This window comes from Bactrocera dorsalis, chromosome 1 (assembly GCF_023373825.1).
Source record: "Bactrocera dorsalis isolate Fly_Bdor chromosome 1, ASM2337382v1, whole genome shotgun sequence".
Lineage (NCBI taxonomy): Eukaryota > Metazoa > Arthropoda > Insecta > Diptera > Tephritidae > Bactrocera > Bactrocera dorsalis.
This window is the reverse complement of record NC_064303.1, coordinates 103,354,965-103,382,258: the sequence shown is the minus strand read 5'-3', so window position 1 is coordinate 103,382,258 and position 27,294 is coordinate 103,354,965. Positions and strand designations below refer to the sequence as shown.

The 27,294-nt window shown below is 31.5% G+C and overlaps 2 protein-coding genes across 9 annotated transcripts in view; one reads left to right on the top strand and one right to left on the bottom strand.

Moving 5' to 3' along the window:
* LOC105231226 (protein eyes shut) overlaps positions 1-20,020 on the bottom strand; it is a 174,825-nt gene extending 154,805 nt beyond the window's left edge. For 2 of the 4 annotated variants that reach the window (XM_011212405.4, XM_011212407.4), the window contains exon 1: positions 19,561-20,020. The gene's annotated coding sequence lies outside the window, so the exon portion shown is untranslated. The remainder of the gene's footprint in view (positions 1-19,560) is intronic. The other 2 variants (XM_011212404.4, XM_011212406.4) reach the window with 1 other exon arrangement.
* The window catches only part of LOC105231228 (uncharacterized), a 196,959-nt gene that overhangs the window by 151,067 nt on the left and 18,598 nt on the right, over positions 1-27,294 (top strand). The window lies entirely within an intron of this gene.

Here is a 27,294-nt window from a genome sequence, read left to right as displayed (position 1 = left end):
TATTGTGATACCTACAATGTAGAAAATAATTATGGGAAGAAAAAATTATATCATTTTTACGAAATATGGCAACTCTGGTTGTAATATTTGAAAATAAAAAAAATTTGAAAATGTTAGGATTCTTACAATAAAGAACAAAATTTTGGTCAATTAAAAAAAAATATTTTTTTTACTAAATATGGCAACGCTTGTTGAAGTTATCAAATATGCTAATATGTCAAAGTACTGAATTCTTACAAAATTAAAATATATGTATGGTAACTCAAAAAATATTTTTTTACTAAATATGGCAACACTGTCTGTAATACAAAATATAAAACTTTTCAAAATGTTAGGATTCTTACAATGTGGAAAAATATTATGATCAATTATAAAAATTATATTTTTTACTAAATCTGGCAGCGCTTGTTAAAATTATTAAATATGATAATATTTCAAATGTGCTAAACTCTTATAAAACTAAAAAATATAGTAAGTTAGAAACTATTTTTTTACTAAATGTGGCAACTCAGGTTGTAATATTTTAATTTTTTTTACAAATTTTTAAATTATTAGGATTCTTATAATGTAGAAAAAAATTATGGTCAATGAAAAAATATATTTGTTTTAGTAAATATGGCAACGCTGGTTGAAATTATTAAATATATTAATATTTAAAATGTACTAAATACTTATAAAACTAAAAAATATGGTTACTTATAATTAATATATGTACATACATACATACAGTGTGCGACAAAACTAAAGCACGGAATCTACCTTGTCGGTATTTAACCGAATAAAATCATAAAATAGGCATTACATGATGTTTTATTGATTTGTATTATTAGTTCATGTATTCTTCTTTTAAAATTAGTAAAAATTAAACAAATTAACTTATTGAAATATTATATAAAATTAAATATCTGAAGAACTTCAAAAATCTGGTGCGACAAAACTAAAGCACATAGCCAATAATTCATATTAATTGCACATTAATTGTTTGTTTAACGGTTTTTAATGATCAAAAATGTTGAATATGTTATTAGCTAAATAGAAAAATATTAGTGCTTATTCAGTTTCAGTTCATTATTCGATACGATTGGTTGTATATTAAAGTGAAAGATATATCAATGGCTCCAAATAACTATTCTGTTCATTTTAGAAAAAAAATTGTAAAGGATTTTAAAAAAAGAGAATCAGTTATGACTATTACAAAAGAGTTTGGAATAAATCAGTCTATTGTTTTCCGAACATTTAGCCGATTTCGCAAAAAAAACTCTTTGGTTACAGCGCATAGAGCTAGACCGCCACGGAAAGCAACCGAACGAGAGGATAAGGGAGTCATTCGGGCAATAAAAATTACCCTTTTATATCGGCAATATCTATTGTAAGATAATTACGGTTAAATATATTACAGAGCTCCATACAACGTCGAGCTGTCCATGGGCCGTTTTCATGCTACCTGTAGCAAGTTAGTGCAAAAAAGCCGTATTATTTATTTAAAGAACAAACTGGCGCGATTGGAATTTGTGAGGATGCACATAAATTGAACGATTACCAAATGGTAAACTGTACATGGTGGAGACAATGTACTAGTGTGGGGTTGTTTTCCAGAGAAAGAAATTGCGCCAATTCTTTATATAAACAGTACAATGGACAAATGTAAGCATAAAAATATTTTTTAGAATATTATGTTGCCGCGTATTGCAGAAGAAATGGTTTTAAAATGGAGTTATCAACATGACAACGACCAGAAACATACTGCTATTTGTGTAAAACAGTGGTTTTTTTGATAACAGGATTGAGGTTTTGAAGCGACTCGCACAATCACCTGATCTCAATCCCATAGAGAACCAATAGGAAATTGTAAAAATAATGCCGTTTTATACATACATGTAAAGGTAGCATGGAAAAGCATTTCCTGCGACACATAAAATAAATTAATTGAGCCCATGCCTCGCCGATGTGCACCTGTATTGAAAAATAAGGGATACGCAACCAAATATTGAAAGACATAAATTTTTCAAGCATAAAACCCTTTCGTGCTTTAGTTTTGTCGCACCAGATTTTTGGAGTTTTTCATATATGGAATTTTATATATTTTCTTAATAAGTTCATTTGTTTAATTTTTACTAATTCAAAAAGAAGAATGAATGAACTAGTTATAAAAATAAAAATAAAATCATTTATAACATACTTTACGATTTTATTAATTTAAATACCGAGGAGGTTGATTCCGTGCTTTAGTTTTGTCGCACACTGTATATGTATATTAATATAATATATAATTTCTTTTTACTAAATGTGGCAACTCAGTTTGCAATATTTGAAAATATAAAAATTTTAAAAATATTAGGATTCTTGCAATGTAGAAAAAGTTATGGTCACTTAAAAAAATGTATATAATTTTTACTAAATATGGCAACGCTTTTTGAAATTATTCTTCTTTCTCTTAATTAGCGTAGACACCGCTTAATTTAAGCCGAGTTTTCAAATTTGGAAATTATTAAATACATATATTAATATATTATATAAAATAAAATTCTTACAAAATTAAAAAATATGGCAACTCCAAATTTTTTTTTTTACTAAATATGGCAACGCTTTTTGAAAATATTAAATATATTAATATTTTAAATATAATAAAATTTTTATAAAACTAAAAAAACGCCAACTTAAAATATATTATTATTTTTTTTTTAACAAAATATGGCAACTATTGCTGCATTTTTAAAAAATAATAATAACTTTTCAAAATTAAAAATTAAAAAAATATGGAAAAATATTTTATTTTTATTATATTAAATATGGCAACTCGCACTGTAAGCCATACGAATGCCTTCAAGTTAAGAACTTGTTTGCATAACTTGCGTATAAACATTTTACTGGCAAATATAAGCCAATAAATACGACCGCAGCATGTGCAGAGAGTATTATTTGTGACCCTGAGCATAAATTTCAAATAATTCTCTTATTGAATGACCATCACATTCAATTTCATATGCACTAAACATGAAAAGGAATGCAAATAACGAATTTACGCACGCACACAGATACACTTAAGTATATTTTGTAGGTAGATGTACGGATCGTTATGCTGCACCAATGCTCGGAGAATATGCTTAAAAATGCGAATTTAGTGCCCATTTCATTTGCTCTGACGACACTATTTCTTAGCACACTATTTCATGCTTAGCAACCACATACAAACGAACGCTCGCCTAAGAGCACGCATACACTCACAGCGCTCGTTTTGATGTTACATAAATGCGCACAAATAGCAAGGCGGCCATCAACCATTTTTACGAGCAAAAGTGTTGTTTACCGACACACACATACACTCATACAAACACAAGAAAACATTAAAGCACTTGAGTGTGTGTTCGTGCTCGTCTATGCATTTCAACACCAGCAAAGCGCTGCGCAGCGTTGTTGTAGTGGAAATTCGATACGCTTCCGTCCAATAAGCTTTCATAGCAGACAATTTCATTTTGTCCTCATTTTTCCATCGATGAAATATTCACGACGCTCAGCGACGGTAAGCGGTGTGGCGGTGAGGCGGCGAGGCGTTGTAGAGCGGGGGGCAAGCAACTAAATAAATAAATTGACAAAGTGTGGGTCGCCAAGTAAAAGCCATAGTGCAAAAAGACTAGACGAAGAATGCCGTACACGCATACAAACACACACATACACATATATGTGTATACATATATGCACACCATACATCGCTCTGTGTATGTGCCTGTGTCTTCCTCTTTGTTTGCTCTGGGTTATATGAGCGACAACGGCAGCGTGATGGTTTAAGTTCTTTGCTACTAGTCGCTACTCATAAACTATTTATTTGTATACGTGTATGTGTATGTGTTGGTAAATTTAAGTACGATACTTATGCGCGTATATACTCATATACTTATGTAAATAGTTGGGTATGCTGGCTTCAAGTGGACGGGTAATAATCTAATATGCTTTTGTTACCGTTTACGATTGTTGTTGTTGTTATTATTGTTGCTTTTGCATTAACATATAGCAATGAGCTTGTATAATATTTAGGTTAGTAATGTCATTTGTAGGTTTTACAAATAAATATAACCATAAGCATATGAATAATATTACGAAGAAGTGCCGCAAAGCAATGAAGTATGAGAAAGGAAAATAGAAAAATGTTGGAAATAATATATTTGACGGTTATTTGCATAGTGAGCGACAAAATAGAAATGCTGCTATTTCTACCTATTACAATAACTTGATTGCTTAATCGAAAGGAACTGGCTGTGCTGCAAATTTACAGTTATAAATGGTAATAAAAAATTGCTTATGGTTAAGGAAATTGATAAGAAAAAAAAAAAATATAAATTAAATAAATTTGTTAAACTAAAATTTTTGTAAAATTTTTAATTACATTATTTATTACATTTTTTAAATTAATTTTTTTTTGACAACATAAATAAAGTTTTTATAGTTAATAAAAAATATACAGAAAATTTTTTGAAATTTTTTTTGAAGTTATATTAGATAATGTATCTTAATATATAATATTACGAATTTAGACAGAAATGATTTCTAAAAAACTTTAATTATTTTTTAATTTTAAACTTTCTTGGCAACCCTGGTCATGTTATAATATGTGATATATATTTTTGGAATTTTTTTAAATTAAAAATTTTTATGAAAACTATTCTTTTATAATAAATTTGAACACCTTTACTTCTGTCAAACATTGACAACCCTGTTACTGTTAAATTTAGTGTTATATTTTCATTATCTATTTTAATGGTTTTTTTAACCGAGTTTTACGAAAAGTATTCTTATAAAACAAATTTGCAGAACTTTGGTTCTAACTGACATTTGGTAACCCTGTTCTTGTTAAATTCTGTGATATGCATTTATTATACATTTTAAATTTATATTTTTCCAACAGATTTTTGAGACAAATAATTTTTTTTAATAGATTTTAGCAATTTTATTTTGAACATACATTTGGCAACCCTGTTCTGGTTAAATTTTGTGATATATTATCATTAAAATATATTTTAAACTTCAATATTATTCAATAAGAAACCTTTTTTGTAGTAAATTTTACAACTTTAATTCGTTAATATGTATATATGGCAACCCTGTGCCTGTAGTTTTTTATATTTAATATTTTGTAACATTTGGCAACCCTGCTCGGGGAAAATTTTGCAATATACACAGTTTTAATATACATATATTCTACATAAAACTTATTTCTTTACTTAATTTTAATTATTTAATTTTTGTATTACATAGTACTTGGCAACCCTGTTAGTGTTAAAAATTGTGATGTATATTAAATATATATTTTTAATTTATATATTTTTCACAAAGAAAATATTTTTTGTAGTAATTTTACCAAATATTTATGGCAACCCTGTTCATATTATTTTTTATATTTTATAGATTGTGATATATTTTTCGTATCCATTTGAATTTTATAAATTTTTCACTGACTTCTAATAAGAGTATTTTTGCTATCAAGTTCAAACAACTTTTGTGCGGAAATACATTTGGCAACCCTGTATTTGTTAAATTTTTTGATATTTATTCATAAACTAACTAAAACTATTTTCGCTACTGAATTGAAAAAAAACTTTTGTTAAATAAATTTTAATTACTTTGGTCCTGGATAATATTTGGCAACCCCGTATTTGTTAAATTTTTCATTATTTCCTTGAAATTAAAATGTGTTTCTCTGCGCTATACCTAATTTATATTTTTAGTTTTTGTGATACTAAAAAGTAAGGTTTTTAGAGTAAGTAAGCAAGTTTTTGAAAGATAAAGATGGCAACCCTTTGTTCCAAGGAACGTTTTCTTTAAGCAAATATTATTTTACTTAGAAAAAAATATTATATAAATATAATTTTTGGCATAAAAGATTTTAACTTTAGTAATTTTGAACAAATTATTTATTGAAGATAGATGGCAACCCTGTTTAATATTTCTATTATATGCAAAAGATTGCAGACAGACATATATTTTTAGGGCGTCAAATTCGTTTATTTGTAATTTTTGCACAATTTTTTGTGGTCTCTCCTGTATTTTACAACGTTGGCAACCCTATAATAGCCTTAGTAAGTATGCATGTCGGCAACCCTGGTTTTAAATTTTTTAGAAATGTGTTTTATACTTAAATTTTTACCGTCAACAACTTATTTTATAGCAACAAAGGATTTGGAAGAGCTTACACTAAGCGCCAAAAGTATGTTTAGAAAAAAATAAGATTTTGGAAATATTTTTTAACATAATTTTTCTATTTTTTTTTAATATTTTCAATTTAGAAGATGCTAAAAATATTTTATTTTGTCAAATTTTATACAAAACTAAGTGCCAACATAAATATAGACTACTGTCAAAAATTTTACAAAATCAACAAGAACAACGAACATGTGCTCTGCTAATTCGCTTCCCACTCGAGCACCAACTTTTGCAAAAGCAATTTCGCGTCGCTGTTGAACTTTAACAAACAAAGTTCCCAACTTAAAGTTTTAGATATAATATATATAGTATGTATGTGTGTGTGTGTATTTTTGGCCGTCAATTTCTCCACCGCCCTTGCGGAGCTTTATAGCTTTATGGCCACTAGTATTTGCGCAGACAGTAGAAAGGCAAGGCAGGGAATACATAAAAAAATGTTGTTTTGTTCACAAAAATCTGCTTAACTAAGTGTGCATAATTCATAATTTAATTAAAAACCCAACCGAACGAAAAGCACACACACATATACACACTTACACAAACACATCCACATTTGCATTTGCACGTTCAACCAGCAGCGACTGCAGCAGCGGAAGAAAACCTACGAAGCTGGCAACTAAGCAAAGGCGAGGCAAGGCAAAGCCAATGGAAAGTGAATGGCAGTCACACAACAACAATAATAACAACAAAAAGCATAAAAACATAAAAAAACATATGCAATTATGCTACACAGATAACGCTCATAAAAATGTTTAAGCGGCGCTGATGGCGCACAAGTTGGTAGTAAGCATAGTATAGAAGGCTGTGGAGGGGGTTGGTGGCGCTTGCAAAGGGTAAGCAGTGTAGCAGGCGGCCATGTTCGGTCCATTAAAAAGTTTAGCCCTGACTATGGATACACCCATTCATTTTAGTAAGTTTGCGGCCATGCATATGTCTGTTTGTGAGGGTGTATGTGTAAATATGTATATGATTATATGAGTGTGTTTGCGTTTGTGTACCTTTGCTGTCTGCAATGTTGTACATCTATACTTGCATATGTATATATTTTACAATGGCGCTTTAACCATTGCGTTGAGTATATTGTAAAATTAAATATGCGCCCAGTCTACAAAAGTTTTGGAGACTTGGAGACTTGGAGACTATACAATAATAAAGGCAAAAGCGTGCTAAAGCAATTTGCTACAGAATTTTAGACTTTCTGTTGCTAAAATGTAGACCGAAAATCGATCAAGTGCTAGGCTCGCATGCAGTTATAAATAACACTAAGGGGTTTCCTTTTTTAAGTGAGTTTGAAAATACAGTTCTCAAAGACAACCAAATGTCTTATGAAAAATTAATTTACAGCAAAGAGCTTTTAGGGCAGCGCTCTGCAAGAAATCATTACAAAATTTTCATTTCATATGGCAACATTTTCTAACTCACAGTTATACTTTTCATCTATTTTTTCAAGTAAATGCGAAAATTAGTCTTTTGGACCGCCCTGTCTTAACAATTATTTTGGTAGTCCGAAAGAAGAAAGTAAATTCCGGTAGTTTTGTTGAAAACTGCTGGTATTAAGACCGTAAAAAATTTTAGTGTTATATAAGACTATAATTGAGTACATACATATGTATGTATGTAGCTCTGGTCCTAAAGGCTTTTCATTCGAGTAATTTCAACTTAGTGTTGCTTGTTTACTCTGGAAAAATTTATGATTATTTGTATAACAGAACTTTCTTCCGTTGCCATTAGCAAAGCAGTTTGGCTTTAAATTCTAATTATATTTAAATTTCGTATATGTGGCAACCCTGCTAACACCTTAACAAAAAAAATCAGCTATTTTTTGCAACATTTTTTTTTTCAAAGAACAGCCCTAGCAATAAATTGTCACTAAGTTGCTTTGATAAATAAAATTTTATTTTAAAATAGTTGGCAATCCTAGGCAGAATCATTACATACGTTTCAGTATATAAAGAAGCTTTTTTCGGTTAGTATTTCGAAGTATTATATTATTTTTTTATTTAAATTAAATTTTAATTTTAATTGTGTTGCCACCGCGTAAAAGAATTAAAAAAAATCAGCTAAATTGTCTCTAAGTTGCTTAAATAAAAATAAAATTTTATTTTGTAATAGTGGGCAACACTATGAAGAATAATTATCTTAACAAATGTGTTATAATTTTAATATTATTGTTTTCGATCTTTACCCTTTAAATTAAATAAAATATTTGGTCACCCTTTCCAGCTTATTTATTTCAATATTGCTATTTTCAATATGTATAGAAATTACAATTTCCTAATTCGAGCAAGCTGGCAACCCTAAACCAAAATATTTTTGTCGGGCCTTAATATAAAAGTATATTTTTGAATAGAATTTTGCCTTAGTTCTTTTAGATAATATATATAATTCTTATTTTCATATTAGATTTTGAGAAATGTGGCAAGCCCAAAATTTAGCTATGAATGTAAATAATTTTTGCTAGCTGCTTGTATAAAAATATGTGACTTCTGTAAATTTTGAGTCAGTTTTTTGGCGTTTCATTTCACTATTATTGTTTTTAAATTATATAATTTTTTTTTTAATTGTAATAAGCTGGCAACCCTACAAAAAATTAATTTTTTTAGATTCCGATATGAATATAACTGAACATTTTACATTAATAATAGGTATTTTTGTATATGATTTTGAAAAAAATAAATGGCAACCCCACACAAAAATATTTCTTGTTTGACAATTTTATAAAAAAATCTGATTTCAGAGCATGATGCCTTAGTTATTTTACAGAATATATGTATATTGTGAATATTGTTATATTTCAATTTGAGAAATTTGGCAACCCCAAAGTTAAATATGAATGTAATATTTTTCTTAGCTGTTTATGTAAGTAAAAGTGACTGTTGCAATTTTTTCGTCAATTTTTTCAGGATTTTTATTCCCATATTACAGTTTTCATTTAAAAATTATTATTGACTTTCTTCTAGTAACTGGCAACCCTAAAAAATATATTATATTTCAAATTCCGATATAATATGACATTTGAACATTTTGCATTCGTTTTTGAAATAATAATTTTTTTTTATATTATTTTGATAAAAAGTTGGCAACCCCAGACATTAAATAGAAATATCTTTTTAATACATATAATATAGAAATAAGAATAAATGAAAATTTCACATTCGTTATGTTAAATAATAAATATTTTTGCATTCGAAAATATGGCAACTCTAAATATAAAATATTTATGTTTACTGTTTTTAGTGACGTATGTAAAACTACGTCATTTCTCGCATTTTCTTCAGCTTTTTTAAATAGTAAAAAAAATAATATTGCTGTTTTTAATTTGAGCCATGTGGCAACTCTAAACAGCCACACAATTTTTTTATTTATTTTATTTTAGCATTGAAATGCCATTTCAGCGCATTTGCTTTAATTTCTGCATTTTTGTATATTTATATAACGTTTTGTTTCACTATTTTAGCAGATGGCAACTCTGCTTCAAAAACTTTCCCAACAAATTGCGTTTAACCGCAACTGCAACTGCATGTGTGTGCGAAAAAGTGAAATTTCCTGAAAATATTCATTACATTTTGGCTCACGGGGTTACGCCGCCCACAGTCGCACTCGGTCAGAGTGCCAATTTAAAATACGAGTGTGACGCCCAAAGCTGCGCCGGCAGACGGGCGCGTCGCACAGCTGGCACAGCTATGATGAGCAAACAAACTCGTCGGTGTCGTCAAACTTTTGTCATCAACATTTCAGCTGGCTGGGGCCGAACAGACACAGCCATTGCCACTACAATATACAAACACACACGTTTATATGCGTATGTGGAGATAGAAGCGGGGCGCAGCCACAACGGCTAGCGGCAGTATAATCGACCAGAAGCAACAACTGGTAGCTGCTAGCTGTTGACGGGACTTAAGGCGCAGAGCGACAAGCGCCACCGGCGAAAACTTCAAAGTAAACCTAAGCGCATAAACATAAGCAAACACACACATAAACTTGACTACTTATAGATTTATGCAAAGAGACTTGCTTGTGTGCGTTTGTGTGTGTGTGTTATTGCGCTCGCACTCATGTATAGCCAACTGTGCTCATGTATATTTAAATAATGTGGCGCTATGCGTCTGAAAATGTGTTTGCGCTTGTGTATATGTATGTGCGTGCACTGTCATTTCTGTGTATGTTTTGGCAAGCGTGATTGTGTGTGTTCACCACTTACGTATGACGCTAAAGCTGACTAGTTGCTGTTGCGCGCCTACTTGTATGCTTCCAAAACAAGACACACACATGCACACATATACTAGCGAAACTTATTCAACAGTGTCATACGCCATAACTTACTTGTGTTTGCGTATTTACACTCGTGTTTATGCCTGTGTTTGTTTGCGCGCTGCTTTGGCGAAAACCGATGAAATTTCATGCGTTGCATATATTTAGGCGCGCGCACATATCATAACCATACATGCCGAGTATCCTTTGTTTGCTTGCTACTTTAATCGCCAGAGCGCAATGTCCCTGCAAACACGAGCGCCCAAGCGGCCAAAAGCGGCAGCAGCGCGCACAGGGCCGCATAAATAGCGTAGTTAAAACAAGCGCGCTTGTTTGTATTTGTGTGTGGATGAGCGCGCTTAAGCGCTCACATATATATTTGTTTGTTGGCGTTTTAGCGTTTCACTAACGCGCTGCTACAATTCTGATATGATCCTCTTGAACGCCTACAAGTCGACTTTAAATAAGCTGACAGGCTTACACGCTCGCACACACACTCGCTCGGCTGCCCGAAACGGCAGTTACGTTTGTGTAAACACACGTCAAACAACATGAAGATATACAAATGTTTACATCGCACATTGTTTACGACGCAAGTGCCACACACCCACACATTCGCGCAGCGCGTGGATTCTCGCTCTTGTTTAAAGCATTGCGGCACACATATGCCGCTTTAAGTTTCAATTGTTGGCGCGTCGCTGCTTTCAAGGGTAAAATAAAATTTAATTTTTAAACATGCGTCGACGCCGTTACGCGTTGCACAGCTGTGTAAATAAGACTTGAGAAATGCGTGCTGGAATAAACGCAAAATACTGTTTATGAAGACCTAAACTTTGCTGTACTTTTTCTTTAAACTGGTATACTATATGGCTACGCGATAGCTTTGCGGAGGCGATCCGTTGCTCTCCATTTTTGTTGAATAAAGTGACGGCGTTTTCCAAAAGTATGTAATAGTAGAAAAGTTCTCACAATGATTTTACATACTTGTATATTAAAAATATAAAAATTCTTTCTTTAGTTCAAAAATGAAGGTATTGAATCGATCAAGTGCTCGAAAGAGTCTGTAAAGCTCTCAACGCGCTGACTTTTTCCTATATGTTCTGAATTTGACCTAGTGTGAGCATTCATTTGGAGCAATCTTATAGTAGTTTATATGAAATAAAAAAGAACGTTGCCACTTATTCGAAAAAGCTGAGTAAAAATTATGACATCGAATAAAAAATACTATATGGTTAAAAAACTGAAAGGGTTTCAAAAGTCTTACTTTAATTAAAAAAAAAAAAGAATGTTGCCACCCATTTCAAATAAATAAAATATATAAGTATATACACACATTAAGTATGAGAACATTGTTACCAAGAAAAAACAGGTTTCAAAAACATTCGTTTATTAAAAATAAGTGCTAGGTTGCCACTTATTTCAAAAAAATAAAAAAACATATGTATGTAAAATAATTATTACATGGTTACTAAGCCAAAAAGATTTCAAAATATTTGTTTATTAAAAAAAAATTGAAGGTTGCCACACATTTCAAATTGATAAGAAAAAAATATAGCTTTAAATAAAATATAAAAATAAGTCTAAAAAGGTCGAAATACTCGCTTAAAAAAAATAAAAACATAAAACGTTGCCAGCTATTTCAAATTGTTAAATAAAAAATATATATGTATGTTAAATAAAATTTGGCAATATGGTTACCAAGTTTAAGGGATTTCAAAAATATACGTATATTACAAAAAACAACAACAAAGCTTGCATCATATTTGAAATAACTAAGTAAAATACAACATATGAAATTAAATAAAATAATACTATATAGCTGCCAAACTGAAAAGGTTTCAAAAAAATTAAGAGGTTGCCACCCATTTCAAATATTAAAAAAAAATATGGAATTAAATAAAATATGACTACAAACCAAACTAAGAAGGTGTAAAATATATTCATTTGGGTAAAACTAAAATATTGAAGGTTGCCACCCATTTCAAAAAGCTAAGAAAAAATATGGGATCAATTTAAATATTTTAATATGGTTACCAAACGGCAGCTGCTACAAAAATATTTCTATAAGAGTTGCCACCCGTTGAAAATTTGTAAATTAGTGACATAAATTATTTAATAAAATAATATTACAAAGCAATGTCCGGAGAGTAGTCATCACTTTGAAAATTTTATCTAAAACAAATTGATAAATTATAAAATTTTTTAATGAGGTTATGTAATTAAGTATTTAAGCTCCAAAAGGTCTTTCAAAATTATTTTTTGCAATTAAAAGAAAATTTATAATTATGTAAAATAGATGTGTTATTATAATGGGGGCATTAAGTTAATGCCTTTCAGTAGATAATTATTTCATAATATTATTAGTAGGGTTGGCACCTACTAAAAAAAGTGGGTAGTTGAAAATTTTTATAAAAAAATAAAATATATTTTCGTTGGCGTTGCAGTTTATCGCTTCGAATTACAGCTTCATTTGCGCCTGAATAGCACTTTAGTTCACACTTTAAATTATCAAGCAATTCATAAACGCAATAAAACTTAAGATAAGAAACTGATATACCGAAAATATATATGTAAAGGAAATTATGAGGCGAAAGACTCGAAAAACCAGCAGCTTGCAGCAAATGTGTCGGCTAGAAAAAAGTACGCACGAAAATGGAAATAAAAAGTGCCTTCTTGAGGAAACGTTACTCAGCAAAATTGTCGAGTTGCAGGTAAGGCAAACAGCAGAGAGACAGGCAGCCGAGAAAAGGTGCCACAACTGTCGTATGCGCTGCATGGGAGCTTAAAACGCCAGAGTATACGGCGCAGGAAATGAAAGGGCAAGCCGAAGAGTAAGAATAGCGCACGGCAGTGAGTGCTGAGCGCTGAGGCAGGTCGCTTGAAGACATCCCAAGGTGCGGAGCAAACAAGCGTACCGGATGTTGACAGGCACTTTGCCATGAGTGCTTGCATATGGACGAGGATGTGTTATAAAACACATACTACATATGCATATGTGTGTATATGTGCTTGAGTACATGCGTGTATGTGTGTGTTGGAGTGTGCAGCTCGAGTAGCATTTCCCTTGTAATTGAACAAAAATTCTGCCACTGTGCAGTATCCATATGCTTATAAACACTATAGAAGCATTTTTATGTGGTCCACATACATTCGCATGTGTGTGTGCTTGCTGCTGCATAACGGCGTGTGTGTTTGTATGCTTGTGTTTGTTTACAGCCCGGCGCTTGTGTGCAAGGAAGGTGCTATAAACAAGTCAAAGTTTCACTTGCCCTGCACTAACGGCATTCCAGACTCAACACCTAGCAGCAGCAGTGACACCCACACGCATACACACATAAACACGCACAAGTGCATTCAACACATTTCTCTTACGGTTCGGCAGCAGGAAGTGTGGATATGCATAAAGGAAAACTTAATGTTTGTAACCTTTACGGAAAATACAAAATTTTGTGCAGAAAAAAATCACAACAACAACAATAGCATTTACATTATTTGCCGCTCACTTTAATCAGTGAGTGGAAATGACAAAAAAAAAACGCGGCAAGTGAAGACGAAAACGTGTGCTATGGAGTGGAAGGCTTTCCAGTGAATGCTTTAGCGCAACAACAACAAAACACTAAAGTATTTTTTTGTACATTTTTATATGTCTCTGACATGTCACGTTGTGTGTTTTTATTTTGGCTCCATTGTGTTGAGGGTTTGTCGGCATGCGCGCGGGTCACTGCTGGAATGTGCGGTTAAAGACCAAATAGAGTGTAAAATATAGAACTAAAGCATAAAAAATTGAGAAAATATAAACACAAATAAACGTTAATTTCGGCTGCACTGAATTTATGGTACCCTTTACAAATACAAAATATTCCTAACATGAATATCTGCGTTCAGTTTGTATGGCAGCTATATGCTATAGTTGCCCGATCTGAACAATTTTTGTGGAGATTGTACAGTAGTCTTGGAGAATAAGTCACGCAAAATTTCGTGAAGATATCTCTTCAAATAAAAAAGTTTTCCATACAAGCCCTTGATTCCGATCGTTCAGTTTGTATGGCAGCTATGTGCTATAGTTAACCGATCCGACCAATTTCTTCAGATATCATAGTGTTGCCTTGGGAAAGAAACCATGACAAATTTTGTGAAGATATCTCTTTTAATAAAAAAGTTTTCCATACAAGCCCTTGATTCCCATCGTTCAGTTTGTATGGCAGCTATATGCTATAGTGGTCCGATATCAACAATTCCGAAATATGAGCGGTGTTTTGGAGAGAAAAAATGCTGTTCAAAATTTCGAATCGATAACTCAAAAACGGAAGGATTAATTAACATATTTAAATACGGACAGAGAGTCTAATATGGACTTGGCGCAGATCATTTACATATCTATTTCATAGGTTCTCCAACGTTTCTATCTGATTGTTGCAGGCTTTCTGCCAAGCTTAATATATACTGTTCAGGGTATAATAAAGCATAACAGTAGAAAATAAAGTCGTCTTATAAATTCGCCGCACAACAACAACGTGTGAAATTTTTCTAAAATAACGAGGCGGCAACGAATAGAAATAATGGCCTTTTATTGTTGCCTTAATGGGATTTTATGGTACTTGCACAACAAATTCATTACATTTTATTTTTATTTGCTTGGCTTGTGGTAGAAAAATAATGGTTTGCTATCCGGCTGACCGCTGAAAAATAGACAAAGTGTTAAAGGCAAGGAAGTGGCATATTCTGGAGTGAAATAGAAACTGAAAAATTGAACACACATGCCACAAATATATAATGCCAATATGTAAAAAATAATAAAAACGCCTACAAATTCCACAACTAAGTCTGCTTTAAGGCGTAGCACAACTAAATTCCGCCTAGATGTATGCTACAATTTGCCTTGACTACGAGTATGTGCTTGCGAAAACTTTCCTGCCAACTATGCGCGCTGCAGCATCTACACACAAAACACATGCCTTGTGCAGCAAATATTATATATATATTCCGCTTTATGTTATGTTTTTATTTTTACACGTGCGCGCTCTCCTAAATGTATGCAATATTCACGCGCATTGCACTTCGCCTTTATGCTGCCTGCCGCCATTCAATAAAAGCTCACGTGTTTAGCTTGGCGCACACAGCTTTATTCGTCACTTTTGTTGGCATTCAAGCAAAATGGCATTAAAACGAGCACATTGAAAAGTATATTGATTGAAATTTATTGCAGATGGAACCGACAGATTGGCGTATAGAATTTTTGAAAGCAAGCGTACAGCTTTTTTGCCGCTGCCACTTCGGTGTGGGTGCAAAAAGAAAATGGAGAAAAAATCAGTTTTTCTTGCATAAATTACGGACGAAAAGGAATGTGTGAACTTTTATTTGGCAAAATGAAGTTGATTTATAGACAGTCTTTATTGAAAGGCTACTCTGCATGTATCAATTATCGCCGAAATGGAAAAGTTTTTGTAAAAAGTGATTTTCGTGTACGTGCGAATTTATATTTGACTCGGACAGACTGAGTTTGGAGTTGAGCTATTTGAAAGCACCCAAATGCATGCAGCTATGTGTAGTTTATCTTTAATACTTAAGTTAAGAAAGCACTAGTGACATGCTAGTAATTGATTGCCTACAATTAGGCGACTTTTGTTTTTAGTGGAAAACGCTTACCTGATTAAGATTTCAAACTGTCAGAAATTAGTCTAGTTTAAAATTTTATGGGTACCAACTTTAAACATTTGTCTTGAATTTGAGCAAAACTTATAACAATTTCACTCGTCATTATTTCTATATATTTAGTCACAAAGGTACCTAAATTAAATGCGCAATATTTTTTCAGAAATTGTGTAAAGCATTATTATTGTTATGTAATTGAATAATTATAAAAATATTGCCACATGTTTGAATTTTTATTTAAAAATAATTTGAGTGTTTCTTTAAGGATATGAAACTAAAGAACGTTAAGATATTTTGATCGCTCGGTAAATCGGCCGCAGAAATTGTATACAAGAGTTGCCATATTTAGAAAATGTGTTTGTAAAAAATTCATAAATAAATATAATCATGAAAATTCAGTTTAACAGATTTATTAAGTTAACTGTAAATTAAATTAGTTTTCAATTTAGCAAAAATTTTGTCTACCTAAAAATTTTTTGATATCCGTGAGAAAATTTTTACAAAATAGTTTTAGAATATAATTTTTTTAAAGGGATATTGTAGACTAGAAACATGAAATTCAAGTACATTTTGAAGTGTCTTAAAAAAAAAAAAATATTTTTGCTACACATTTTTTTACTAGTTATTTATTAACATAATAATAATTTAAGAGGAAAAAGTCAATCAATAATCCAAAAAAAAAATTGCTACTAATGAATGAGTCTCTATGCATTAAAAACAAAAAAATCAATCAAAAATCCAAAAAAAAATTAGGAAAAGATAAGCTGCTGCTTAATAGAAAGTCTATTTATTAGCACTAAAATAATGTAGGGAGAAAAATGTTCAAATCAAAAAATATAAATAATTTAAATAATAAATTTAATAACGATTTCAATCCTCCTAGCAATGGAAAACCAAAAAAATTATTAGTTTAGAATAATTGCGCAATTTCTAGTTCTACGAAAAAGCTGAAAAAAAATCACCGAAAGCGTCTGCCTAAAAAAGCAATATATTTACACAACCTTTTTGATTTTTGCATTTTTTTTAAGATTAAAAACTGAAATTTTTTAGATATGCATATTGTTCCACACAACGACTAATCTATAAAAAGTACTCTTTAAAAATGTCAGGTTATCGGTCTAGCAGAGCCTAAGAAATCGTGGATATACATACTATAAATTGCATAAGAACTACAGGGGTCCCTTGAAGCAATAATTAGGCAAACATATGCTATGTGTGATTAATTCCATACAGTATAAGACAGTTTCAAAGTCGGTTATCAAGTTTACTCGTGAGCTACTCAACCGATCTCAATGAAATTTTGTACAGGTTTCAAAACATAATTTACAAGGTTTTGAGTAAAGATTTTTTTTAATTATAACTATTTAACTATTTATTTAAAAAAAACGCCCAGAAATCTTCACCAAAATATGTATTTTTTTTTTTTTTGGAAAAAAGTCTGCCCATAATACAATTTTCACTTTTTTTGTTTTTCATTCGAAGAATAACTGGTTTATGCACTGATTTAAGGACATGGTAAGTTCATTATCGCGTTCTCGACCCTCCTTGAATAATTTTTACTAATCAAAAACACTTGTTCGCGACATACAATTATCACCGACCAACAGAAATTTGACTCCGCACACAAAATTTAATTAAACTTCTTACTGAACTGAATAGAATCACTCATCGTTTTTTTCAATACTTACCTTTTATAAAGTATTCTTTAACAAATATGAGAAATGCATTTAAATAAAATTAAATATATATATTTTTATTTTTTAAACATTGTAAAAAATCAATAGATGAAGAAGAAGAGAAAGAAAAAAGGATAGCTAGTACTCTTCACAAGTCGATAGTGAGGCCACAGAGTCTGTTAAAGTTCGCGCTAAACAAGGTATCCTAAAAGATGACTACTCATCTTGAACCTATCGCAAAGTACAAAAACTGGTCTATACGTGGCGAACGAAATTAACCTAACCTAACCTTCCACAATTACACTCCTAATGTTATAACAATTTAAAAGCCTATCTTACAACCAAAAAGTTCACTGAAGAGGTAAGTTTCGAACTTTGTAAACTATTTAAAAAATATTTTTTTCGAAGTATTTAAAAAAACCAATTCTGCTTATGATTATTTATACATAATAAATGTTTTTTTAAGATTGCGAGTTATATATTGATATTTAAAAAACATTTATAGCAAATGAAGAACAATTTTAAATAATATTCTAAAAGTTAAATACGGTAAATATTTTCGATTAGGTTAATAATTAGATGGATGTTAAATTTCTTAAAAAAAAATAATGTTACGAGACATAATTTAATAAATCTTGCGTATATTTTGGGCATACATATATTCGTATAAGAAGGCACAATAGACCATGGGTCGCAGTGCAAAATCTCAATTATTTTCTATCTATTTACTATTCATACCAGAGAATATTTATATACACGAACGTATTTAAATGACATCCTAATATTTTTTTTTTATATTTTTAATTTTAAATTTATTTTTAAGTATCAAAAATCAGTTTATTTGTTTATTTGACAATAATTTTAAAATGAGAAATCTTTGCATAAGCTCGTACGTGGCAAGTTATTTTACTTGGTAATTTGAGCATATAGTTATGGAGATAGAATAGTAATTTTTTTTTTAATTACATTACTGCTGGAAATATCATTAATAAATTCTCAAAAAAGAATATAAATGAATTTTGTTGACTTAACTAACCGAAATACATATACCAAATATGCTTGAGTTAAGGATTTCATAAACTTCTAACACTGTAAATGATGCTAAGGCATATTTTGAGAGCCTATGCTAATGTTGGGCACTAAGAAAAAATATATATAATATTTTGTAGAGTGATTTCTTACCAAAAATATGCAAAAAGTTCATACAAAACAATATTCTAGCGATATCAATATACAAACGAGTCATCTAAAATGCCAAACAACATATCTTCAAAAAATAGAAATTTAGTTTTTTGTCGCTTACGATTCACTACATCATATTATATATGTAATTTAGTAAAATTTCAAGCTTCTACGCTCAGATATAACCAATATATATGTATAATATAACCATTTTATAACCAAAACTCAAAATTTATTTCAATATGAGTGGTTTCGTTGTAACATCACTTTTCATAAGTTTGCAGGCGCAGAAAAAACAATATATTAGAAATCTTTCAAGTTGAAACACAATTTGAGTTTTGGTCATAAAATAGTTATATATTACTTATAGATTGGTTATAGATTGGTTAAATCTGACAGCGGCAGCTACAAATTTTATGCTACATATGAATAATAAGTTGAAGTGAATGGTAAGCAATAGAAAACCCAATTTGTATATTTTTGATAATCCGTTGTTATGCATTTTAGGTGACGATATATATTATATATATTTATATACAATAAATCATATTTATTATTATTGAGATATCATATTGAGATAAATAAGTTAAAAATTTCGACATACCTATCAGCTTAGGTCATTATACTCCACACACAAAATAAGGTGGCAGCTTAACAATGTTGCTTTGAGACAATTAAAAAGGCGAAAATAAAATAAACGTTGCCATGCTAACTGACACGGAAAGCAAGCCACAAAGTGTATCGCTACGGAAACCGCAAAGAAAACGGGCCACAAACAAACAAATTAAGCCAACAGGCGAGCACAAATTCGATTTCGATTTATACACTACACTTTGACACAGAATATTATTCAGCGATTTAAGCGATTTATACACACTGAAGCGATTTGCTTGCGGCTTAAAAAGCGTATATCTCTATGGTGAGTGCCGAGCGCTTTGAAAAAAAAAACGAAATAATTTTCAGCGCAGAAAGCAATCACTTCTTTCTTAAGCAACAAACACGTGCTGGTATACTATTGACACTTTTGTTGTTTTTTTCTTGTTTTTGTTCTTTAATTTTTCACTTTTTTGAACTTCGAAATAAATCACAAATAAACTACACCTTGAATTAGCTGGCGCTTGCTGTAATTACAATGTAACTGTAACGCGTCACACACTTTCGCTTTGCGTTAATTGCTGCATGCACTAAGCAATAGTGCGCTAGCGGCAATATATGCGCTCGTTATCCTTATTATCCTTTTTGGCTCAGCGTTTGCTGGCTTTATTTGATTTTGCTTTGAATTGCGTTACGCAGCGCAGAAACGTAAGCGAGACAAGCACGACGTTACGGCACAGCACGTCACTCATGCAACGCGACACTACCACCACTGTTGGCCAACCAACGGATGCAACATGCATTTAGGCCCGAAAGTGTCGATTCACATCAACTGGCTGCCAAACGCCGGAGCTAATGTGGAGCGCGCTACTCACCGCACTAAGGCAACTCAACTGTTCAAATTCAATTCAAAAATGCTGTAGTCTGCTGTGACGACGACGAGCGCGCTGACTCTGACAATGCGACCGTTCGTAACCGTGGCTCGTCGACAACTGCTCGGCCAAGGGTGTCGTACGCATGCAAAGAACCACCCCCGATTGTCGATTGTTGGAAAATTAGTGCGCGGCGACGGCGAATGCCAGCCGATCGACGAGCGCAGCGTCGTCCGATTGCAGTTATGTTGTTGTTGTTGTTGTTACGTATTTCTTGTTGTTACGTATTTTTTGTTGTTATTATTACTGTTATATTTGTCATGCCGCGCGCCCACACAGCTGCACTTGCAGGCCGCCGTTTATAGGGTGCCACCGTGTGGCATACGCCTCACTTGCTTAGTTTGTTTGTTTGTGCGCGCTGCGCTGCTGCTTTCTCTTCTGCTTCAGGTAACTGTTAATCACCTTTAACGGTTCAGCGGTGGTGTAGTTACGCTCAGCGCACGCAATTATGCACCGTGCAACGTGCTCTTTCTCTGCTTCCTTCGGCTCGCTGGTGGTGAGTCGGCGTAGTTTGCATGCTCTCATTTGTATACGCTCTTTTTCGCACTCTCTCGCTCTTTGTAACCGTTTTCCTTGCATTGTGTTTCTTTAGTATATGGCTCTCTCAAAATCTTTTGTTTTCTTGTTGGCATTTTTCCGGTTTGTTTATGTTTTCTTTAGCTTCTGCAGCCGGCTTTTTAGCCCAGCACGGCGTATACGTAACCAACTGGCTTTTACAATCATTGCTCGCGGACCACCAAACGTCGTTGGTTGTTCTCATACGCTACATATACATACATATGTTTGTGTGTAAAATTAGCGCATCGTTTGAGTTATTAAATTGTTATATTTTCTATTTATAGGCAGCCTCCCCCAACCTTCTTTGGGTGTGTGTGGTGTGTGTTGCTTGTTTGTGTAGGTCTTTTGCTGATTGAGTGATTTCGATATGCTTATCAGCTTTGTTTGGGAGATGAACACATATTTATGTAACGAGTTTATGATTTTACACTTTTTCTACAATCGATATATCAATTTGTTCTTAAATGAGTCCTTAATTTTAATATTTATTTTGTACCACAAAACAGGGGTGTGGGAGAAGAGTTGTGGCGCAAATTTTAAATAAGAGTCATTATTAGAGTATTAGTTAATGAAGTTGTTAGGCATGCCAATTAAGTGGCAACACAAACCTATAATCATATAAATATATGGATTAATAGTAAGTTGTCCAGCCGAATCGTGGGTAAGGTCCATAATAATACATAATAAAAAGTAAATGGTTGGCACCATGGCATAGCAGAGTTTTTGGTTCAAATCATAATTTTGTGTGGCGCCAAAGTCTTCAGAATATTCTTTTGTTCTATATGTATATAATAGTTCTGAAGGCAAAATATTTTTGAAATCGGGAATGTTGTGAAATTATTAAGTCAAATAAATGTGACCTTAGTAAACGTTTCCAGTCATTACATTTCACACTAAGAATTTAGGTTGCCAATGGCACCAACAACTACATTTTACAAAAATTTAAGAAATTCTAACATATTACTGTCTTTAAGAAAGAGAGAGAGAGAGAGAGTTCTGTTTCAAACAAATGAAGACTACTTATTAGGTTAGACTAAACCAGAACTCACATATTTGCTGTGTCAATGATTGGGACCAAATAAAAGGATCATGTGAATGATTTTTATTTTTCTTTTACTCAAACAAAGAGCATTACAAACAAGTCTAAAAATTAAAACATTTATTTAAATATTTATATTTACTTTATTGGGCCAAAGAATATGACTCGCTTTGTTGAATCAATGAATATGACTCGCTTGTGTGAATCAATGAATATGACTCTTGCTTTGTTGAGTCAAAGAATATGACTAACTTAGTTTACAAAAATTCTTAATCTTAAATACAAAATTGCTAGTAAAGACAGAAAGCAAAATACAATTAAAATTCCAAAGAACTCTTATCAGCAAAATCAATAAGTGCAACGCCTCTTAAGAATGTCGATCGTAAAGACATACTTGAAGCAAAGCGGAAATGCACTTAAAATTCTTTAGAATTTTGGTTACAAATAATTGTCAATGCAATTTTGACTATTTTATAAACAAATGAATAAAATTAAAGAGTTCGATGCCTCTTATGCACAATTAAGTGGAAAACAATAAAAGAACTTAGTTTATTTTAATTTATGTACTAATGACGTAAGTATGTTTAAGTGTACATGTATGTATGTATGTAAACAGACATACATGTATGTTTATATCAATATTTTGTGTGATGGTGAAGTGGATATCATAACTTATGTGTTAATGACGTAAGTATGTTTAAGTGTACATGTATGTATGTATGTAAACAGACATACATGTATGTTTATATCAATATTTTGTGTGATGGTGAAGTGGATATCATAACTCCCCCACCGTTAGCCTGAGGCTCCGACGAAGAGATTACATAAGTTCTGTTATTGTTTTTTATACAGATTATAATAATAGTACAGATAAAAGTAATTAGAATTCCTATATTACTCCCAGTGTTTATTATAGTATTTCTAGAAAGATTATGTTTTACAGCCTTTATTGTTTCGTTAAAATGTATTTCGTTAAGATTTAAATTCGGGAGTGATATATTATTTTCTTTAACTCTTAATGCTAGTTTGTTTAGGATAAACATTTCTTTTACATTTATTTTATAGTTTTCATAGGTTTTTAAATTAGTTTCTACAAAGCAATTTTCATATTTTATCAAAAATGTTTTTAAATTTTCAAATATTCGTGGTTTTTTACAGTTGGTAATAATTTTATCATGGTAATTTTTAAATATAAGTAAGCCTGGATAAATTTCTTTTTCTTCTTGGTTTTTCATTGTAGTCATATTACAATTAGGTTCTAAATTTTTTACAATGTTTGTTAAGCAGTTATCATTTATTTTTGTTAATTTCTTATATTCTAAAGCGTTCGGTTCATATATTTCATTTTTATATATTAAAACAGTATTTTTGTTTAAAACTACAGTTTTATTTTGGATGTTTGGTAGTGGTTCAAATACAACTTCAGCGAATGTTTCATTTAAAAATTTTGGGATGCTCAATATCAAAACTACTAACTTTTCTTTATATGTAACGGATACTTTTGTGTGTAGGTAAGATTCTGTTTTGTTAATAAAATTGAATTCTTCAGTTGTCAATATGTCTGATGGAATTATTCCTAGTTTTGAATTAAAAATGACGTGTCCTATTTCATTTACGGGTCTATCAACAAGTTGATATCATTATTAATCTGAAAAATGTTTTCGAGAAAATTTGTTTCGTCTTCTAAATTGAGAATTTTGTTTTGGATTTCGGTTTTAAACTTATTTATATATTTTTGAATAGTTTTCTGTTGTTTGTTAATATGGTTTGTGATATTTAATATTTTGTTCTCTATGGAACTCCCCAGATAATTCATTTCGTTTAGGGCGGTCATTGTTTCAGTCTTACTTTTTTCTAGAGTTTGAATTTTGTCCATAATTTCTTTTTCGTCATCACTATCCATTGTTCCTACTACAAATTTAAGTCCTTTCCCTATTGCGTTTATTAGTCCTCGTTTCTGTCTAAAATTAGGAATTAAGTTTTTAATTTTTGTCCTACATATGTCCATGCTTTTGTTAACGCTTTCTAATAGAGGAGTAACATTTGTATATGTGTCCGAAAGTCTATGTATATTGTCTTGTAAAATATTTACTGTTTCAAAGTATTGAGTAGTGTTAATAATATGTATTACTCTTAGGTAGTTTTCAATAATTTCCGTATCCTTCAGTTTAATTGGTATATAACCGTGGTTGTCTGTCAAGTCTTCAACTTCTAAGTATTGTGCTCCTGTGTCGAGTAGCACTGATGCGTAAAGTAATATAAGAAAAATCATCTGAAAAGGTGGTATATTAGGAGTTTTGAGGTATTACGTTATTTAAATTTTGAAATTTTTTATTTCTTTTAATGTGTGATTTGTAATATTTATGTCCTCGATCTGTTATAACGTGTTCATTATCTAATCCAGTGACGGTTATTTTTCGAAATTTAGAATGGTTTTTACCTCCTCTTTCATCCTTTAAATAAACAGGGCCTGTCTGAATTTCTACATTTTCGCGTGTTTTGTTGAGTTTATTAATAGCTTTTTCTTTATTCTTTAGTATTAGTTCTCTAATTATTTGATATTCGCTTGGGTCTATATTTCCATTTCTAAAATTAATTGGTTTCTTTCCTGTACTTGAATGGATTGTATTGTTATAAAACATAATTATTTTATATATTTTTTCTTCTGTATTTTCTGTATCTTTATTAGGATCATGTTTTAGAATTCTAATATGTTCATTTATAGTGTTGTGTAACCTCTCTACATCTGAGTTAGATGTATGATTATTATTTGACGTGTAATGTATCTCAATTTCTTGTTCTCTAAGAAATTCCAATAGAGGTAGAGCTTTAAAACCTAGTTCATTATCTACAACCAATTTCTTTATAACGGGTGATTTTTTTGAGGTTAGGATTTTCATGCATTAGTATTTGACAGATCACGTGGGATTTCAGACATGGTGTCAAAGAGAAAGATGCTCAGTATGCTTTGACATTTCATCATGAATAGACTTACTAACGAGCAACGCTTGCAAATCATTGAATTTTATTACCAAAATCAGTGTTCGGTTCTTTTCTTTTTTATCGACAAATTTTGTTCAGCGATGAGGCTCATTTCTGGTTGAATGGCTACGTAAATAAGCAAAACTGCCGCATTTGGGGTGAAGAGCAACCAGAAGCCGTTCAAGAACTGCCCATGCATCCCGAAAAATGCACTGTTTGGTGTGGTTTGTACGCTGGTGGAATCATTGGACCGTATTTTTTTCAAAGATGCTGTTGGACGCAACGTTACGGTGAATGGCGATCGCTATCGTTCGATGCTAACAAACTTTTTGTTGCCAAAAATGGAAGAACTGAACTTGGTTGACATGTGGTTTCAACAAGATGGCGCTACATGCCACACAGCTCGCGATTCTATGGCCATTTTGAGGGAAAACTTCGGACAACAATTCATCTCAAGAAATGGACCCGTAAGTTGGCCACCAAGATCATGCGATTTAACGCCTTTAGACTATTTTTTGTGGGGCTACGTCAAGTCTAAAGTCTACAGAAATAAGCCAGCAACTATTCCAGCTTTGGAAGACAACATTTCCGAAGAAATTCGGGCTATTCCGGCCGAAATGCTCGAAAAAGTTGCCCAAAATTGGACTTTCCGAATGGACCACCTAAGACGCAGCCGCGGTCAACATTTAAATGAAATTATCTTCAAAAAGTAAATGTCATGAACCAATCTAACGTTTCAAATAAAGAACCGATGAGATTTTGCAAATTTTATGCGTTTTTTTTTAAAAAAAAGTTATCAAGCTCTTAAAAAATCACCCTTTATTTCCTACTGTTGACAAATACTGCGTTAGGGCTAATTTAAATTCTATCCAAGATCTATTTTTTATTTTAATTGCCTGTGCAAATTTCGAGAATTTGTCGATAAACGTTAAAAATAGTGTTTTCTGTAAACTATAAAAAACATCTACGTGAATAATTTCTCCAGGTTTCTCAGGAGTTTCAGTTATTTTATATTCTTGTTTGATTGGACGCCTGTCATATTTTTCCTTGTTACAAATATCGCAGTTATTTATATATTGGGTTATTCGTATTCTTAGTTGGGGGTGATAGATTATTGTTTTCAATTCTGCAAAGTTTTCATTTATTCCTCTGTGATTATTTCGTTTGTGTTCTTTTTCAATTTTTTCTGTTAACTGATTTTCATCTGCGATATCTTCTAGTAGCTTTTTACATCTAATGATTTTGAATTGCCTATTTTCGTTAAAATATTTGTTGACTGTTTCATTGAAAATATTAAATAAAGATTCATCTGTAATTAATATGGCATTAGTCTTATTAGGATTAAAATGGTTTTTTATTATGGTGATAAGTGTTTGTTCGTCGAATATTTTTGCAGTTATTGTTTTTCTTTTATTTTTAAAAATATTTTCGTTTTTTATTTTTAGTGATCCCGATACAGTTTTATTAAGAATTATTTGCCGTCGATAGAAATTTATTGGGTAATTAGTTTCTAAAATGGTATTTTCATTCTGAGTCATCTCGACTGTTTCATCCATTTCAGTATTTTGGGTTTCTTCATTAATATTTATTTCAACTCTTGATAATGCATCTGCATTACCATTTAAAACTCCTTTTTTATATTTTATTTCATAATCATATTCTTGTAGACGAAGTCTCCATCGGACCAGTTTAGAATTCGGTTCTTTAATAGAAAATAGCCACGTTAAGGGTCTATGATCCGTTTCTATCAGAAATCGCCTGCCGAACAAATATGGTCTCAATTGTTGAGTAGCCCATACAATTGCTAGTAATTCTTTTTCTATAGTACTATAGTTTTGCTCATGATCATTAAGTGTTCTACTAGCAAAACAAATAGGATGTCCATCTTGGGACAACACTGCTCCCACTGCGAAGTTGCTTGCATCCGTTTGCAAAACAAACTTTTTATTGAAGTCTGGATACGCCAAGACAGGAGAATTAGTTAATAATTTTTTTAGAGTATCAAAACTTTCTTTATAATCAGGATCCTTAACATCGATTTTAGCGTCTTTCTTTAAATACTTTGTGATTGGTCGTGCAATTTTCGAGTAGTCTTTAATAAATTTGCGATAATATCCTGCGAGACCTAAGAATTGTTTAATTTGTTTTTGGGTTGTTGGTAATGGAAATTTTTGTACGCATAAAATTTTATCTGGGTTTGGTTTTATTCCTGATTCAGTTACTATATGTCCTA